This window comes from Genypterus blacodes, unplaced genomic scaffold (genome assembly GCF_046128005.1).
Source record: "Genypterus blacodes isolate CSIRO-AG114 ecotype Tasmania unplaced genomic scaffold, CSIRO-AGI_Gbla_v1 ptg000017l_1, whole genome shotgun sequence".
In the NCBI taxonomy this organism is placed as follows: Eukaryota; Metazoa; Chordata; class Actinopteri; order Ophidiiformes; family Ophidiidae; genus Genypterus; species Genypterus blacodes.
Window position 1 is genome coordinate 6665787 of NW_027466831.1, and position 18068 is coordinate 6683854.

The following is an 18068-nucleotide window of genomic DNA, read 5'->3' on the forward strand; positions in this document are numbered from 1 at the left end:
TTCAGTTGGCAGAGTCTACAGTCATGAGGAACCCTCACCAGATCACGGCTCGTTCACGGAAATGTGATCTTTTGTATGGTCCTACTTTGGGACCAGCCAGGATACAGTGCTGCCCATGAGCAAATTGGAAAATGTGATGGAACTACAGTCATTTTGGTAGTTTGGAAGTCAATCAAAGGTGCACTGAAGTTTTGTTTGGATTGACATTTTCAGGGAAGGTTGACAGAAAACTCCTCATGTCTGGAGGAGGATGAAGACAAATGTCCCCTTTTGAGCTTAAACACTGTATTTAAGCCAAGTGTTACAGCTTTGAAAGTGAACTACACCAGATCATTAACAACCTTTGGGTGCCCTCAGGTGACACCCACTCTGACTGATTTAGACACCCATGACACGACAGCTTTCCAGGGATGCAGTGTGGACCTGTGAGGCCGAGACAGGGAGAGTTACGTCCCTGAGGGGCCACTTCCAGCTGACTGTGGCCTCTTAACCTGCTGCCTCTTGACCTGTGTAAACTAAACAAACCCAGAGTCTGATGATTTATCACACTGACAGAAATATAGAGCGTCAACTTCTAATTTTATACTCAATGTGCTCCCTGCCTGTGAAACGCATGAGAGCACAAGCTTCAATAATAACCTGATTTTAGAGGACTTAGGTGGACATTTCACTTTTAAATAGATTGCAGTGCTTCTTAAATGAATGAATTATTGGTTCATCAAGTCAATCCGTGGTTAACGTCAGTGATTGTGCTGAAATGTTGAGGTTTGAAAAGCTGCGCACGACCATAAAGGACCATGAATGTCGTCATTAATGTCACAGAGGACGTAAGGGAGTACAAGTCTGATTTACACCCCAGCAAGCCACAAAGACAAGTCTCTAAAAATGGAACACCCAGGGGAGATTAAAAATAGAGGGAAAGTTTAGTGTTTTGGGGCGAGAGCAAGCAAAGCCTGAGGCCAGCATTTCATCCGCACCTAGATTTATGTACGGTGCAGAGAGCAGAATAAAAACAAGGACGAGAGGAGGGAAATAGCCCAACACACTCCATCGTCTGCTCCTGTTTTATCTGTTTTCTATGATGCTATACTCCCAGTTGATAGAAGATACAGTCATGGGGTTGTAATGTTACACACCCCTGAATAGCGGCCATGGCTGCGGACAAATAATTAATTATAAGTTTTAGGTGTTGTTGTTTAGATGTTCCTCGCTTGGAAATAATGTTACTTTGTGCAAACTGGATTCATTTTTAATCAACTGTTTATCTTTCCAGCTGTTTACTGGACAACCTCTGTTGGAAAGAAAAGTGGCACAGGGTCATTGAAACATATCAGACTTGGAGGAAAAGCAAGCCCCCTCCCAGTTTTCTCTGTCTGTGCTGGTTTCTCTCAGAGCTGCAGTGAAGGGCTGTTGTTTTGTGTCTCCCCATTCTTTGCAGACTAATACTTTGTCGTGGACAGACGAGCTCTTCGGGGTGGGTGGGTCTGTTTCCAATTTTCTCCCCTTCCCCTTCCCTGACAAAAAAACCACACTTCCAAAAACCAAACAAATACAAGCAAAAAAAAATGAGATACTGTTTTTATTTTCTGTTGCTGACCACAATCCTCACTTCAAACATGCTGGTACATTTTTTTTCTCGTCTGCATGATTCTGAAGCATTTGCAGTCATAATAATTTACAATAGAGCTACAATACTGAAGCCAAAACAAACCCAAAGTTTCTTTCAAATGAAGCCACCATCACCTGGTACTAACAGCACAGAGTGAGGGGCTCAAATGAACCGAACCAACAGCTCAACCAAAAAACTATAGTCTGGGAAACTCAGAAAAACTTGTTTCACATCTGCAAAGCTGCCAGAACATGTAAAACCTGACATGATTCCCTGTGATACACACATATACACTGAAGCTTTTACACAGCTGTTACACATGGCTGTTGCCGATAGAGATATAATGTGTAAGTATGTTATCCCCTACCAGTTTTGGGTGCTGACATCCACAGAGAGGCTCCACAGTTCAATCACAGTCGGGCAGGCTGGGAGGCTGGAGGATAGATCCTGTCTGACAGACGAGTGGTGTTGCAGCGCTGCAGCCAGGGTGTGTGAGCTCTGACGGAGGGAGACACAGTCCAACGACTTGACACGAGGGGCTCCCTCTGACTTTCCTGTGTCTCTCAGTCCTCCTCTCACGTGAACTAAACTCACTCACTCTCTCTCTCTCCCTCTTCTCTCCCTCTCTCTTCGGCTCAGTCACTCCCTCTCTTTCTCTTTCTCAGAGAGGACACAGTTGTTCTGCCCTATCAGTCCCCTGTAACTTTTGTCAGTGCTCTTACTGCACCACACGCTGCAGGAGGAGGGAGTGGAGGTGATGTGTGCTCTGCGCGCGTGTGAATGTGTGTGTGTGTGCGTGTGTGTTGTGGAGACAGAGAAAGAGAGTGATTGTGCAGTTGCTAGTGTCTGCTAGACAATAGCAGGAAATGCTGGGTTTCAGCAGTACATGGGACCAAAATACTGTGTGAAGAGACAAATGACTGTGATAACATGTTGCTGTTTGTAAAAGTGACAGAAATAACCTTTAAAGGGAAGGATGGTGAGACGGGTGAGGGCGGGATGCAAAGGGATCAAACACAACTGAAGAGTTCATCTGCAAAAACAACAAAGACAACTCCATTTTTAAGAAGCAAGTTTCCTTAAATTGTAGATTCATGTCAAAATAAATAATAATGATACACGACATGCACTTTCTGCACGGTAAGAAAAGTTTGACAAATCCACTTCTTGAACCATTTAGACCAAATGATATAAAAATATAAAAATATCCATTCATTATTTATTTATTTGACCATTTTAAATTCAACGTTCACAGCCTTTTATAAGTTATTCTTAGCTCTGCTGCCCTGCTGGTTGGCTATGGCAACCTGCTGCTGCTGCCTTCACACACACTTATCCAGATTTTTCCCCGTGTGAGCTAATCCTCGCTTCGAAAAAATATCCTTAGTGTAAAGAAATGCAAACATAAAAGCACATCCAGTGAGTACGCAACACATTTTCCTCCAGTTGTTGGCAGGCAGCAGTTGGTTTGTGGCGCTTATCAAATACAGATAGCTAAAGTGTGGAGCACAGAGCTTTTTTTTTTTTCAACTCCGTGACCCAGTCAAGCTCTTACACTCCTGTGTAAACGCACAAATGGAGCATTCAGTGTGATTACTTTCACAAGGCGACATATTTCAGCCCGGCAATTACATTTCAGCCTGAGTGAAATTAACAAGGGAGAAAGCAGCAAGCATGCAGGAGATTCAGGAGAGAGAGAACACATTCTGCGTACTTTCACTGTGTTACTTGCACTTCATTAATTACAGGAGTTTATTTGAATATGATCTCATGTCTGCAGGCAGGAGATTCATGTATGGAGCACTACAACACAGCAGGCTTGTGTTTAGGATTTGGTGAATTGCCATGAAGATGCAAAAGCTCAATATGCCTAATGAGTAACAAGGTGCTCCTCTACATGTGAGGGTCGGTTAGAGTTCAGAAAGAGGAGCAGAAGACGACAAAAAGGGCTCGTTCATAATCACGTGGTCAGAAGCTGAATGTTCACGCTGCACGCTTAAACATGTCACGGTTTAGTTTTACATTTGCACACTTAGAAGCACTTACAGACTGTGGTTAATAACTCGCTTTGCATGTTGGAGATCTGCAGACGGTGTAACCCCCGAGGAGACAAACTGTCAGGCTTTGGAAAAGGTTCTTGATGATTTAACAAAAATCCAAAAGCAGCAGCAGCAGAAGCAGAGGGAAGAATTCTTTTCAATTAAGAGTCTATTTCAGGCATCTTGGCGATACGGAACTATACAACCTGTTTATCTTAGCAATCTCTCCACGAGACGTTTAAGGGTGTTTGGTTTAACCCCGTTCAATCTGACAAGGGTTTGTTTCCCCTTTGGTACATTTCCTTACTGGAGGTCTGAACACAGTAAACCCACTGGAGTGAGGATCAAAACACAAGCAAACACTGCGTCTGGAAGTTTCAAATCAGGATCCAGAGAGGGATGAGTGTGTTTGTGTGTGACATTTGATTGCCCGTAACACACCAAGTGATCCCTCTTCAGGTTCTACGGTCAGTATGCGCTCTGCTCTCCTGTTCATCCATCTGCTGGCAACACATCCTCTAATTAATGCGAGGTCATATGCAGTTTTTGTACATCAAAATACATTAAAATCATCCTGCATTCTAATGGCTGAGGTTTGCTTGCTATGGCACAGGTCATGACACGACTTTGACTAGGAACAAATGCAAATTCATCCAAAAGGTCTGCGTCTAAATACTGCGCCTTTATTGAATCAATACGACCCACAACCAGCTTTCATTAAAGCTCACAGGCTGGTTAAAGAGCCCAGCCAGCGCAGCTTTCTAACACTAACACCGCTCTGCCAAAGTTGAATTAACCTTTTTATTTATATTGAGGGAATGACCTGAGATTTCCTTTCGTCTGTGAATTACGGCGATGAAGGTCGACAACCTTCCTGACCTGAACCGCTGTGTGGTCTGGCTCCCTCCGCTACCGCACTAGCTGGATTAGTCCTCTGGTTCAAATGTAACCCCATCCTTTGGGAAAACACACTGACCAAAGGAGAGCCGTGTTTGCGGTTTGTGACCCTTTGTCCTCACGGCAACTGAGAGGGATTATTGGTGAGGCTTTCCCTCTCGTCTCAGATTCTCCTGAAACAAACTCGCTGAGGGGGGAAGACTATGATGTGCAAATGTCTTCTTCTTCTGCTAAAGCAAGAGAGACGTGACAGAGAGTGTGTGTATTACCAGAGACGTGCACATTCTCCATTGAATTCAGAGAATATTTTGCCAGCGCCACAACATTTTCTATGTCAACAGTTTACCAGAACTTTAATTTGACACTGGTTTCATTATATGCATAGAAAAAAAACAATCTGTATTCCACAAATGCAGATTTTCAAGCCCTCTGAACAAATTCCACGCATTTTGGCATAAACAATGCGAGTCAAGCACCCGTGAGGCTGCGGCTCCATGCAAACACACAAACTGGAGTTTAGCTTTTAGGAGTGCAGAGGAAAAATGTGGCAAAGGGGCTGATAGGAAGCAGGCGAAGGTCCTTGGGGAATATAATGGGATTCATATCAAGACTCTTAAGATCAGTTTGGGTCGAAACAGTAGGAAGGGGATGGGGTGGGTGGGGGAGGGGTTGGGGGGCTTATCTGCCAGAACAGTTGAGAAAGATCAAGAGAGGAAGAGAATATTGGAAATGTTTTATCAGCAAGTGAATAAATGAGCTTTTTCCTATTATCCATGCGCCTCAATGCCTTAGAAAGAACATTTCTGCAATCCAAACACGTTTCAAAACATCCTTCAGTCACTTCACATCAGAACATTAGAATCATATCACATTTCCCTCCTGATCCTCTCCATAATGACCTTCCAGCGTCTGAAGCAGTGCACAGATGCTCTCATAACAGAGGATGACATCTCACATATGGGCCTTTATGACCTCTTGAAGAAACACACCCACCACCCGTGTCAAACACACTCACACACTTCCAAGAATGCAGGCTGTTGTGCTTCTCGGCCTTCAATCAGCCGAGTGGGGAGCCGACCCTTCTCTCACAGGAAGGGGAGTTTCCTGAAAGGTCACGGCCGCTCCAGCCAGACCAAACACCGGCTAATTGCTTTGTTGTTTGTCGGGTCCATGCCTGTTTTTTTGTGTTACGCTTTTCCTTTGTTTAGCATTCCCAAGTATATTACCTGAGCCTGTGGCCAAAGACGGGGGAGGCAGGGGAGGCAGGGGAAGGAGGGGGGGAGTCTGGGAAGTGGGAGAGCAGGGGACTCAGGGAGGGAGGGTGAGTAATGAAAATATGAAGGCAGCGGACCCGCAGTGGTTTAGCATGATCAGGCCCTCCTGATTATTACCCCCCTTCCTCCTCCTCCTCCTCCTCAAAGCTAAAAATAGGAGAAGGACGGTCCGTGTGGGACCAGAGGGGAGAACGGGTGGGGATGGGGGGGCTGGACAGAGGAGCAGGGAGGGGAGAGCAGTAATTGGATAGAGACAAACAGCTGGGGGAGTCTGTGTGCTTGTGTTTGTGTGTGTGTGTGTGTGTGTGTGTGTGTGTGTGTGTGTTAATATGTGTTAATATGTGAGGGGGGCTATGCTGCATGCAGCTGTAGTCTGTCGTTCAGGCTGTAGGTCCCTCTCAAATTGTTACTTTGCCTCTGTCTGTCTCTCTCTCTCTATCTCTCTCTCTCTCTCTCTCTCGCTCTCTCTCTCACACACACACACACACACACACACACACACACACACATAAACAGTGCAGGAAGGAGAGTAATGGGTCCCTGACAGCCAGAGCCCTAAAGAATGAAAGAATGTGCAACATGAAGCAAGGGAACAGCTGTATAGCGAAGAAGAGGGGGGGGGAGAGATGCACGCACGTACTCACAGACGAGAGGTGAGCGAGATGAAGTGCAGCTGAAAGCGGCAAAAAGAGAAGAATGTTTCTGCAGTAACGGCACAGGCCGAGGGCGGAACGTTTCTGGAAGTGGAATCAACAAATTCATCGGTTAATGTCGAATGTTTAAAGTTTTTTTCTCTCCCTGAATCGACCGTGAGGGCGTCGCAGGCTGGACGTGAAGGCCCAGCAGATGTTGAGCTCAGCTGTTGCAGAACCGATCGCTTGTTGGGTGGATGTGCCTGCGACTGAGTGCCTCTCTGTGCCATGAAACAACCTTGGGAACTTGAACGGCCGAGTGAGAGCAAGACAGACTGCAGATCCTTGTGGGTGTGTGTGTGTATATGTGTGTGTGTGTGTGTGAGGAGGTGGGAGGTAGTGGAAATAACATGAAGTCACCCTGGCTAAGTGGATATTGGCTATTTGGTGTTGGCTCAGTTTGGAGTTGTCATATGTTAATGCTCAGGGAAAAATGACGTTGACGTCGCTGACACACTCGCCACACACTCGCCACACACTCGCTTCTAAGCAGAAACATTGACACCTTTGGATCACAGTGTGTGATACAATACAGCAACATCTGATTGTCGTTAAGATGAGCACCAAATCATTCCCAACACGTATGTAAGAAGGAGACCTGGCAGAGATGTGACAGAGTGACCAAACGTCAACATTCACATGGATACAGATTCTAAATGTGTGTGACGTCAGCAACAGCTTGACAGAGACGTTCTGGGCAAGTGTCAGAAAATAACATGGAAGGCTGCAAAACACACACAAGAAGACAGAAATGCGTCACACACACACTCACAGATGCTCACACACACTCATTTAGACGTCATTCCAGTGGATTTGTTAGAGTTTCTCCTCCGTTGCTTCATACGGTCCTGGATCACACATGTGGAGAGTTTTTACCTCTGGGGCCCATTTCTTGTGAAATTTCCCCCCCCCCCCCCTCCTCTTCCTCCTCTTGCTCTTCCTCGTATCTGCGCTGAAATACCGCTGTCGTCTCTGGTTAGATGTGAGATCTTACCAAAGCATGTGAAGCGCATTTGTTGTTGTTGTGCGTGTGAGTTTGTGTGTGTGTGTGTGTGTGAGTCCCCAGCAGTCAGGGGCTTACATGTCTCCATGCACCTGTGCGCTGACGGAAATGCAGATCGCACCCTCACCACAACGCACACACACACACACACACACACACACACACACACACACACACACACACACACACACACACACACACACACACACACACACACTTACTGTAAGTGGGCCACCTGCGCTTGTGCTGCATCTCATCTGTAAACTGCTCACCAACATGCCGGAGCTGTCAGACAGATAGAGACACATTTCTTCATAAGCAAAATTTGGATTGATTGCAGGGTGAAAGTCAAGCCTGTTCCATAATGATTAATGATGATGATGATGATGAGGAGGAGGAGGAGGAGGAGGAGGAGGAGGAGGATTTGATGGTTCCCTGGTTGTTCATAAACTCTCTTCACTCTCTCTTCCTCAGGGATGTTGGATTTTTGGACAAACAAAATTAGGTCATCTTCTCTGCACACACACACACACACACACACACACACACACACACACACACACACACACACACACACACACACACACACACACACACACACACACACACACTTAAAGCTTTGTATAGAATGGCAGCAGAGGCAGAAGCAGTATATTGTGGCTTTTACACTTCCATATAAAAATAAACAAGACTGCAGACATAATTAAAATATAACCATCCCTGTGTGTGTGTGTGTGTGTGTGTGTGTGTGTGTGTGTGTGTGTGTGTGTGTGTGGCGGCCGAGGCAGAGATGTTGTCGCTCTGTATGTTGCTGCTCGTGCTCAGAGGTGCAGCTCCTCTACAATGTTTGTTTGGTGGCTGCTGTGTGTATGAAAATGACTTCATCTGTAAACACGCTTCTCTGTTTCCTTTCTGCTGTTCACTGCTGAGACTCCCGTGGTGGGTTGTGTGTGTGTGTGTTGTTTCTCACCACTGTATGTAGGCCAGGGTGAGGAGGTCTACAGGTCTGCAGGTGTCCCCCTCCAGATGTAATCAGAAACAGCCCAGCCGGTTCTTACTCAGAAAATGCCCCACCGCACACAGGCGTCAACACACACACACACACACACACACACACACACACACACACACACACACACACACACACACACACACACACACACACACACACACACACTCCATATCATACAGTGTTTTCCACTGATCATTACAGATATTACATGTGGTAATGCAGTCCACTTTTAACTTCAGCACATGATGTCCACACACATGTACACACACACACACACACACACACACACACTTCCACCTCACATGCAACCCGTCACAGCACCCATAAACACCAAGCAGTGTGTGTGTGTGTGTGTGTGTGCCACTTTTACTTACTGTAACATTAATGTGACCTGGTTTGGGACGAAAACCCATATGCATGCACACACACACACATACACACACACAACCCACACACACATACACTCACATTTGAAACTTGGGTTAATCCACAAACCTGCTCACATGCATGGTTCATCTTTCAATGTGTGTGTGTGTGTGTGTGTGTGTACGTGTGTACGTGTGTGTGTACGTGTGTACGTGTGTGTGTGTGTGTGTGTAAAGCACAAGGTGAATATGGTGATTTTAAATGTCAGTGTGTGGTGACTGCATTTGTGGCTTCCTGAACATTTAACATCTGGGGCTAGGCACACACAAACACAGTGTACCAGTAAACAGTTCTACCGGAGCAGTCTGAGTTTAAATGCCTTGCTCAAGGGCAGGCAGACAGGAGCTACTTAGGGAGGAGAGAGCGTAAGTCGTTGAGGTTTCTCAGCCGGTGTGAGGAATGGAGCTCAGTCATACCTCCATCGAGCAGACAAACATCAGAATGTGACTTTCAATGTGCATGGGACGTTCGAGCGTCCACATCCCTGATCAGAGACGTGTCGCTCGCCGGGCTCCAGGAAGTCTGCAGCAACAGCAGAAGAATGAACAGTTCATGTGAAATCAAATCAAAACAAATCCAATTCAATCTATTACACTCATATACATAACACGCAGACGTTTAGAGCCACGCAGGAGGAAAGGAAATGACTGGAAATAGCAATCATAAACGAATTAAAGACAAACAGCTAATAAAGTGTGTGCAGTGGGTGATTTTCTCTGTGTCCGTGTCTGTGTGTGTGTGTGTGTGTGTGTGTGTGTTCTGGACAGAGCTGAGAATTTGCAAAGGAAATTCAAGTTAAATCTGTGTTTATTGAGAACAAGGTAGAAATCAGCAATGCGACTTTCCAGCTGAACTTGGCGTATAATGAAATCAGGGCTGTTATAGAAACCACATGAGTGAATAAACACACACAGAGGATAAATATAGGGCATGGGAAAACATGGAGGAAATGTTTGGCCGTTAATGTGACTTTGCAGCCATTATTTTCCAAAGGAGAACACTTCCTTCCACACACACACACAGTGAAACAAACACTTCCCTCTTCGCCCAGCTCTGCCCTCTTCCTCCTGTCTGGAATGCAAGGAGGGTAAAAGAACAACAGAAATGTAAAAAAAGAACAAGATGTCTGAGATGTTTTCCTTTCCTTCTTTCCTCTTTAGAACAATGTCCCGCATACTGTGTGAGGAAGACGAGGAGGTTTTTTCCCCCCTCCTTTCTTCCCTTTGTGACCTATGGACATTCTGCTGCTGTGGCACATTATTCACAAATCTAAAACTCAGAGGTGATGATAAACAATAATCTGAGTCATAATCATGAATAAAAATGGTTCCTATCAGTAAAGTTGTGACTTCTCTGTCTAACCACTCTCACATAACCTCCACCTTCATCTCTGTGAGAGGGGAGAATGTTATTTTGCCCCACGGAGGGTCTGAAAGTGGAGAGACGTCCATGCGTTCCTCACATTCTGAACCCAAACCACATGCTGGCTTTAGCCCTAATGATATTTGGATGACTTGCATAAAGGGAATCCAACATCCAATCTAGATAAGTGGGCATAGAATCAATAGAAAAGCCAGGAATAAAGGGTCCTCTCTCTTTCTCTCTCTCACCCTGTAGGCTACAGGCACACACACACACACACACACACACACACACACACACACACACACACACACACACGCAAACAGGCAATGCATAGCATGAGCTTCACATTAGTGACCAGCCTGCATAATTTTTCACTTTGTCCCTTCATTGTAAGTGACTAGTTTGTTTGCTGTTTAGTTTGAAAGAAAACACACACACTCACACACACACTCACACACACGCACACATATAGAGAAAACAACACGCCCTTGTTGTTACTGGAAAGTCACAACCGCCACCCCTCCAGGCGGCCGTGTGCCAACTCAACAGTCATGGCTGGGGTTAAAAAATAAAGCGAGTCACTTGTGCCAGGGGCCTTCTGGGTAAAACCCACAGTTAGACTTCATGCAGGGAGGCCCCGGTCTATCAGCGTGCCCATAAGCTACTCTGAGCAGCATTATCAGTCTCTCAGCCTGATAATATGACGCCACCCAGCAGTATTAATACCACCCCCCGAGCAGAAATAAATGCCTCGGAGAAACACCCTGCTTTGGCGGTAAATACAATATTCTTCTTTCCACTTTGCCTCGTGCCTGCGATCGGCTTTATCTGGTACCCACGACCAGCCTCTGCCTCACACACACACACACACACACAAAAAGGGGACACTTTGTAGCCTTCCAAGAAACTGTCCCCGCTCGACCCCGGTCGCTGAGTGCACAGCTTGGGACTCAAGCAAGAACAGAAAGAGCCGAAGCCAAAGCTAAAAGCTGCCGCCACGTTATGAAGCTTTTTTTCTTGGCAGCCATTTTCAATCACAGAACGTAGTAAAGAAATAAAAATGCACTCCCCAAGACGCTGACATTTGTTTATTTACACTTTCTCTCCTTTTGTAAATGACTCTGCAGCGTTACGTAGTTTGTATTCAACCAAAATGTGAGTCAGTGACTGTCATCTTAAAACTGGCAATAATAGAAGTCTTGTCATATTCTGGCGGGAAATGTGTGTAGATCAAATCAGCGCTGTTTGATTCAGTTACAAGTAATGTGAATGCGCCCGGGCCTGTAGAACGTCTGAGCAGAAGCGTCTTCCAGCCAGTGTCAGTGTATTTAAGGTTGTTAGCAACGTTTACCAACTATGAGAGAAAGTAAGCAGCCGACAATAAGCTCTCTGTTGAGGGATAAAGCAGCTATTAACTCCTCATCGTAGGGACGTTGATGCAACCAGAGCCTGCGTTCTCCTCATTTAACCCCCGTGCACAGAGGTAACAGCTCACCAGACGACACGGGCAAAGTCTTATCAGCAAGCAAAGCAAGCACCCGTGCGTCGTACCAGCACTGACAATTAACTGTCACACAATGACTGGATTTCTCTGATAACCTTTTATTGTTCCTCCTGCACATCGCCTCTGGTGCAATCTCTCCCTCCATGCACAACCAGCCGTGGAGATGATGCGTGCTGATGCTGCCGGTGACCTCAAATCTATACGTACAAACTGTACATATCTGCCGGTACATGTCTGCCCGGGGGGGGGGGGGGGGGGGGGGTATTATCCAACATAGTGCTTCACCACACCGACCTCTGCGGTGAGGTTGTCCAGTACAACTGCGAAGATTGCAACTGTTTCTGCCTGACCTCAGTGTGGAACAGGAGGTCAATCAGGGCCTGTGAGCGCCTCGTAGCAGGAGACAGTGCCCTCTGGTGGCGGAATGGAAGTATGAAGATATAAAGGGTTGATGAGAAAAGCAAGGAGGATGAATTACAATGGCAAATTTTGTTTGTGTAAGGAAATGATTTGCTATTATATCATCTTTATTTTGTTATTGCGGATTTCTCTAATACCCCACAATAATTTGTGCATATTAAAAGTATTAAAAGTGGTTATAAATACCAACAATGGAGCAGAAAGCAGAGTTTGGTAGTAAACCAGCAGCAATAAAACAAACATTAATACTGTTTTGTTGCAGCTTCATATTAGTGTATTAAGTTACAAGAGTGAGTGTGGGACAGTACTCAAACTTTGTACCTAAGTGCATTTCAGAATCCCTTATGCACACACATGGTATTGTGGGTAAAAACAGATCAACCTGTCCTTGTGTACGCTGTGTACTTCTTCTGTATGTGGTATCAGTAAACTTTCACACTTGTACTGCAAACGTACGTAACGTTTTTTGTTCTTCAGAGCTTGTGGCTTGTTGGTGCCGCAGTGGAGCGGAGATAAAAGAAACCCTTTAGATGGAGAGTGTTAAAGAAGCTAAAGAGATATACAGAGAGAGAAGAAATCACACAGGAGCCCGGTGCTATGTACAACTGTTTATTTTTGATTTGCAAAACATCTGACAAAAATAACATCACATAAACACCAATTTATAATAGAAAAAGAATAAGATCTTTGAAAAAAGAGACAAACATAAACTGCAATTACATTAGAAATAAGGTGAATTTATTTATTTTTTGATAATATACCTATACAGGCAGTTTATGGCTAATAGATTCATCAGTAAGCATGTGTTACAAACATTACATTAAGTGCTTTTGTTGGCTTTTAATTGCATGATTTGGGTTCACTATGCAGGGTTACAATTCAATTCCCAATTCTTTATAAAATATCAATATAAGTCCGACTAAGTACTACACAAATTAGCCAATGTTGAAATGTCGCAATCGGCAAAACATTCCAATAAAATGAAGCTGGTTGAGCGTTCATTCGTTCCTAACCAGCTTGGTTGACACCCTCCCCTGCATTGAGAGGGTCATATGGCACACAGCTCGGGGGTTTACACGCTTCCTCACGATTCACTGATCAATAAAAACTCGTTTAATTCAGTGTTTATCTGAAGCAGTTTGACATGAATACAAAAAAAAAGTTGCTTTCAATTCACCAAAGTGAGTCGTCGCTCGGTTAATATGATAGTAGCATCTGAATGGAATTATTCCCAAATGAGCAACGCTAAGGTTCGTACGTTTCCAGAGACACGACCTGGCCTGCCGCGCCCCCGCTGAGGCCCGACATTTGGATGGCGGTCACAATATGTAGTGTCAATAACACACGACTTGGTGATGCTCAAGATAATAAAAAATAAAAGCAGCCTTGCATGGATACTGAGCTCTCTTTAATTCAGACCAAAACAATGGACAGGGAATGATGAAGGTGCAGGAGCAGATTTAAGGGAAGATAAGAGGGGGAAGGGGGGAAGAAGAGGGGGAGAAGGGTCGGGAGGGAAAAGGATAGGGGAGGAGAGATAAACTAAGTAAGGTGTACTAGAGCAAAGACCATGCTAACGGTACCAAGTGGAGCGCAAACACACTGATCGTTCCTCTGACTGTCTGTCACGAGCTCTTTTCCGGGTTGTTCTTTCTATATAGCTGCATTCCCTCCTCTAAGTTCTCCTCTTCATTTTGCCCTTCAGCACGATGAAGATAAGGTAGATATCAGCGACAAGCGAAAAAAGATGAACTGTCTTCTAAACGCTGACAACTGCCAAGGTTCTCTCAAGGACGGAGCAAAAAGAAAAGAGACGCAGAGGAGGACGCCACTGACAAGCAGCCTCGTCCCGGCCAGTCTGAGCCCCCATTGGTCAGAGTGCAGGCACTATATCAACAAACAAGTCCAGGTATTTTGTGCGTTTAAAAAAAAAAAAAAAGAAAAAAGAAAAAAAGGCAATGCTAAGTCTGAAAATAAAAGAAGAAGAAGAAAACTGTACAAGAAAAAAAAAAAAAAAAAAAAAACCCAACTATGAATGACTTCATTAGCTAGACTCTCCCAATCTGTGAGATATCTCTGAGGTAATCATTTGAAGTATGACTCATTAGACAGCAATAAATACCAACATGAATACAAATATTACAAAAGTAAAAACAGAGGCAATTGCTTAATGCTAAAGCAAAAAATCTGAGCTAAAAGAGGTAGGTTTTTTAGGTAGATTATGGTGTACATCCAATCTGGACACTCATTTTGTAAGAACTACATGGATTTGATTCCATTACAATCCCTGTCCTATTCAGAGGAATAAAAAGACTTTTTAAAAAGCCATGGCGAGGGAGACGGCCGACTATTGTCTGTGAATTTTAATACTACAAGAGTTACAGACAGGTTTTGTAATGGGAGTAGTTTTCCTAAGATCGCTATACAAGAAAACGTGTAAATGCTTAATGTTAAAACGGTAAAGCTTGCTGGTGATAGTAGTGTACCATGAGTTTGTGTGTATTGCAGGCGTCGTACTGTCAGTGTTTCCTAATTAGACGGTAAAAGAAGGAAATCCCATCTGTGGAGTTTTACCGCAGATTTCCACCGTCTGCGTGGTTTCAGGTTCCAGTATTAGATCGACCACAATGCTGATTCTGAGCAGCCTCGTGTGTGTGTGTGTGTGTGTGTGTGTGTGTGTGTGTGTGTGTGTGTGTGTGTGTGTGTGTGTGTGTGTGTCAAACCAAAGAAGAACATTTGGGGATGCACCATATTTGGATTTATTGAAAACCTTGCGTGTTTCCTACAGTCTGTGGGGTCTGAGATGAAACAGGCCGTTACTAGCTATTTCATCGTACTATTGCTATTTCATGGGGCGGCAGTAGCTCAGTCCATAGGGATTCAGCTTGGGAACCGGAGGGTCGTCGGTTCGAGTCCCGTATGGACCAAGTAAGTGGACTGGTAGCTGGTGAGTTTCCAGTTTGCCTCAAAGGGCACTGCCAAGGCACCGAACCCCCAACTGCTCTATGGGCGCCGTAAATGGCTGCCCTGCACCCCCTCTGTAATGCATGTGTTTGTGTGATATGAGGGGGTGCAAGATAAATTTCAAATGTGTGTGTTGGAAGTCGCTTTGGATAAAAGCGTCTAGCTAAGTGACTGTAAATAAAATTAAAACTAGGGAACAAAATGGCGGAAGCTCAAGCCAGAATCCTCCCCTCCACCTCCTCCTGTGCTGTGCAGTACTGATCCTAACGTTCTCGTCCGTAGCTATATGATGCATCCTCAGGATTCTTCTTCCCGTTTGTTTTTTTCAAAATGATCCAAGACCGAAACTCCCACTGTGACCCTGTTGTGTGTGTAGAGGGAACTCTCTCTCTCTCTCCCTGTGGCACTTACATGTGAGCCTCTTGTCCTCCCGCTGTCACTGTACAGAAACAAATCAACACCGCATCACTATGTCAAAGAAAATGGAACAAAATCAAACCCATTTTGCCGTACAGAGACGTATGAATCCAGACAAATCAATACGGAGACTTTTCAAAACATCAAAAGTCACGTTCAGTAACCAAGCACATCATTACCCCCTCATCAAACTGACACACTGTACATGAGTGGTGCTGCCTAAAAGACACTGCTAACCTCTGAACTCCTTCACTCTCAATCACAGCAGGGGGAATTCACTGAACACGTGGAGCCAAATATCCATCACACCAAACCCGACCATCTTCAGGGAAACCACACCAGATCCAATTAGGGTGCCTATGAACAAAATCTTTACTATCTGTGCTATGCAGAGCAGCGTCGGCTCTTTGCCCCGCCGGCTATAAAGGTCAGCCTGCAGAATGTCTGAGTACTCACATTGACTGAGTGTAAGTTGGAATAAAGCCACAGTGACTAACAAGGGATAGAAATCCTTTGATAGGTTGAAGATAACCCTAACCCCCCCGCCCCCCCAGAGGCTCAACCTGTTAAAGTAACAACTGTTATCATGGACAAGTGACGCGCAACAGTTGTGAGAGAACGTTCAGCTTAGCAAAACACATGTGCTTTCTCCCACCATCATCCACTGCGATCACAAGAGAGCACCCCCCCCCCAACCCACCCACCCGCCCGCTGGCTGAGACGACGTCATAGGAAGCTCACGAGGGTCAATCACAACAACCCGGTTGACAGGTTGTGTCCACAGTGATTACGTTACAAAAAAAAGTAAGTCAGAGGAAAAGATCTTAATGTCATCGTGCCGAATAATGTTTCATCGTCTGACTCCAGGCCACAGCCAAGCCCCTCCCCCTTCCACCCCCCCACCCCCCCTGTGAAATCATCCAAACCCACTTAGACGTCGTGGTTTTTATGGGCTTTGTCTCTGCATTTTTCCGCAGAGATGTCCTTTATCTTATTGACCGTAAGCCCACCTGCAGCAAGCGACACATTTACTGGCCTCTAACCTTTGACGTATAGAGTTTCTAGGCCACTACACGCTGCTGCCTGAAGAAGCAGAAGACTGGCGGTGGAGAGAAGGCATATGAGTTCAATCGAGTACACAAGTTTAAGAGAATCATCCAAAGCCAAAAGTCAATAACACGGGAGTATAGCAGATTACATAATGGACGTATCCAAGGCTCTGGAATCATCAGTTGAATGTACGGTTATCAGGTATATAACTAGCTTGGAGGTCTAGTATATGGCTTATATATTAGAGAGCAGCACGGTATGTTCAGCTTGTTCAACCTCCTTTATCTGTAAAAGAAGTCTTGGAAATCAGTCACGTACATAAACCCATCACAAAACAAACACCTGTGTAAGTCACGCCTCACTCATTCTTACAAAAAAGACAAGTTCCAAAGTCAAAACAAAAGAGCTTAGTGTCTTCAAACATAAAAAGAGAACAAATCACTAAACCAAAAAAAAATAAAAAATAGGGGACAATGTTGTTTTTTTGCATAAACGGTATATATTTAGAGAAAATGAGCCTTGAGAAATATCTATGTAGCCCTATGTACAGCGGCGGTCATACAGTATCTTATATACCTGGTATTTACACGATGCAGCCACTAGAGGGCTGCGCAGCATACATCAGCAAACAGGGGGGCCTGGACGTGAGAGGAGGGGAGAGAAGCCCCCCACCCCCCCCCCGCGCTGCCCGGGCCCCCCAAGACATTCTAGAGGATCCACGTCCCAGTCAGAAATGAAAGGGGTGATATCTGTGGAGGTGTGAAGCAGCTGTCTGAGCTCTGCGCCCGTTCGGCTCACTGTACACTGAGGAAGAACAATTCATGGAATTGTTGTTTTAAAAAAGGTGAATATTTTCTTTTGCGTAGAATAAAAAGCATCCGCTGCCCGTACTTCCTTATCTATGCCAATTCCCCAGTAAGGTATGCAGCTATATAACACAACACAGGCCCGTTACTAGCTTGCTTTGGCCTCGGTTTTCACTATTCCAGTTTCGATTTTGGCGTTTTAGCCCTTTAAAATCTGTCATAGTTTATATTTATATTTATATATCAATACATAGGCTTGAGTAATAGGTGGTATAACAGTGCTTAGGATACATGTGTAGCAATTTTTACTATTTACAGGGGGAAAAAAATCAATTTCAAAAAAGAGAATAACGAGCCGTAATGTAGGCTCGGGTTTGATTGACACAGAGCAGTGTAAAAGTAGCTAACACATTTAGTGGCTAATTCGCGCCTCGAACTCAAAACTAATCCCCCCCCCACCCCCCCGACCCCCGACCCCCAAAATCCAATGAAATTCTGGCTTAGTTACAGACTAAATCCTGTGCTGGGCAGAGTAAATCTAAACAATGACATTTCCTTCATAGTAGTGAGGCTGCATGCACGAAGCAGCA

The 18068-nt window shown here is 44.9% G+C and overlaps 1 protein-coding gene across 1 annotated transcript in view; it reads right to left on the bottom strand.

The window, feature by feature from the left end:
- Nucleotides 1-2395, bottom strand: part of LOC142991016 (histone deacetylase 7-like) — a 35154-nt gene extending 32759 nt beyond the window's left edge. Inside the window, exon 1 of the mRNA XM_076140947.1 lies at nucleotides 1977-2395. The gene's annotated coding sequence lies outside the window, so the exon portion shown is untranslated. The remainder of the gene's footprint in view (nucleotides 1-1976) is intronic.
- Nucleotides 2396-18068: the final 15673 nt, after the last annotated feature.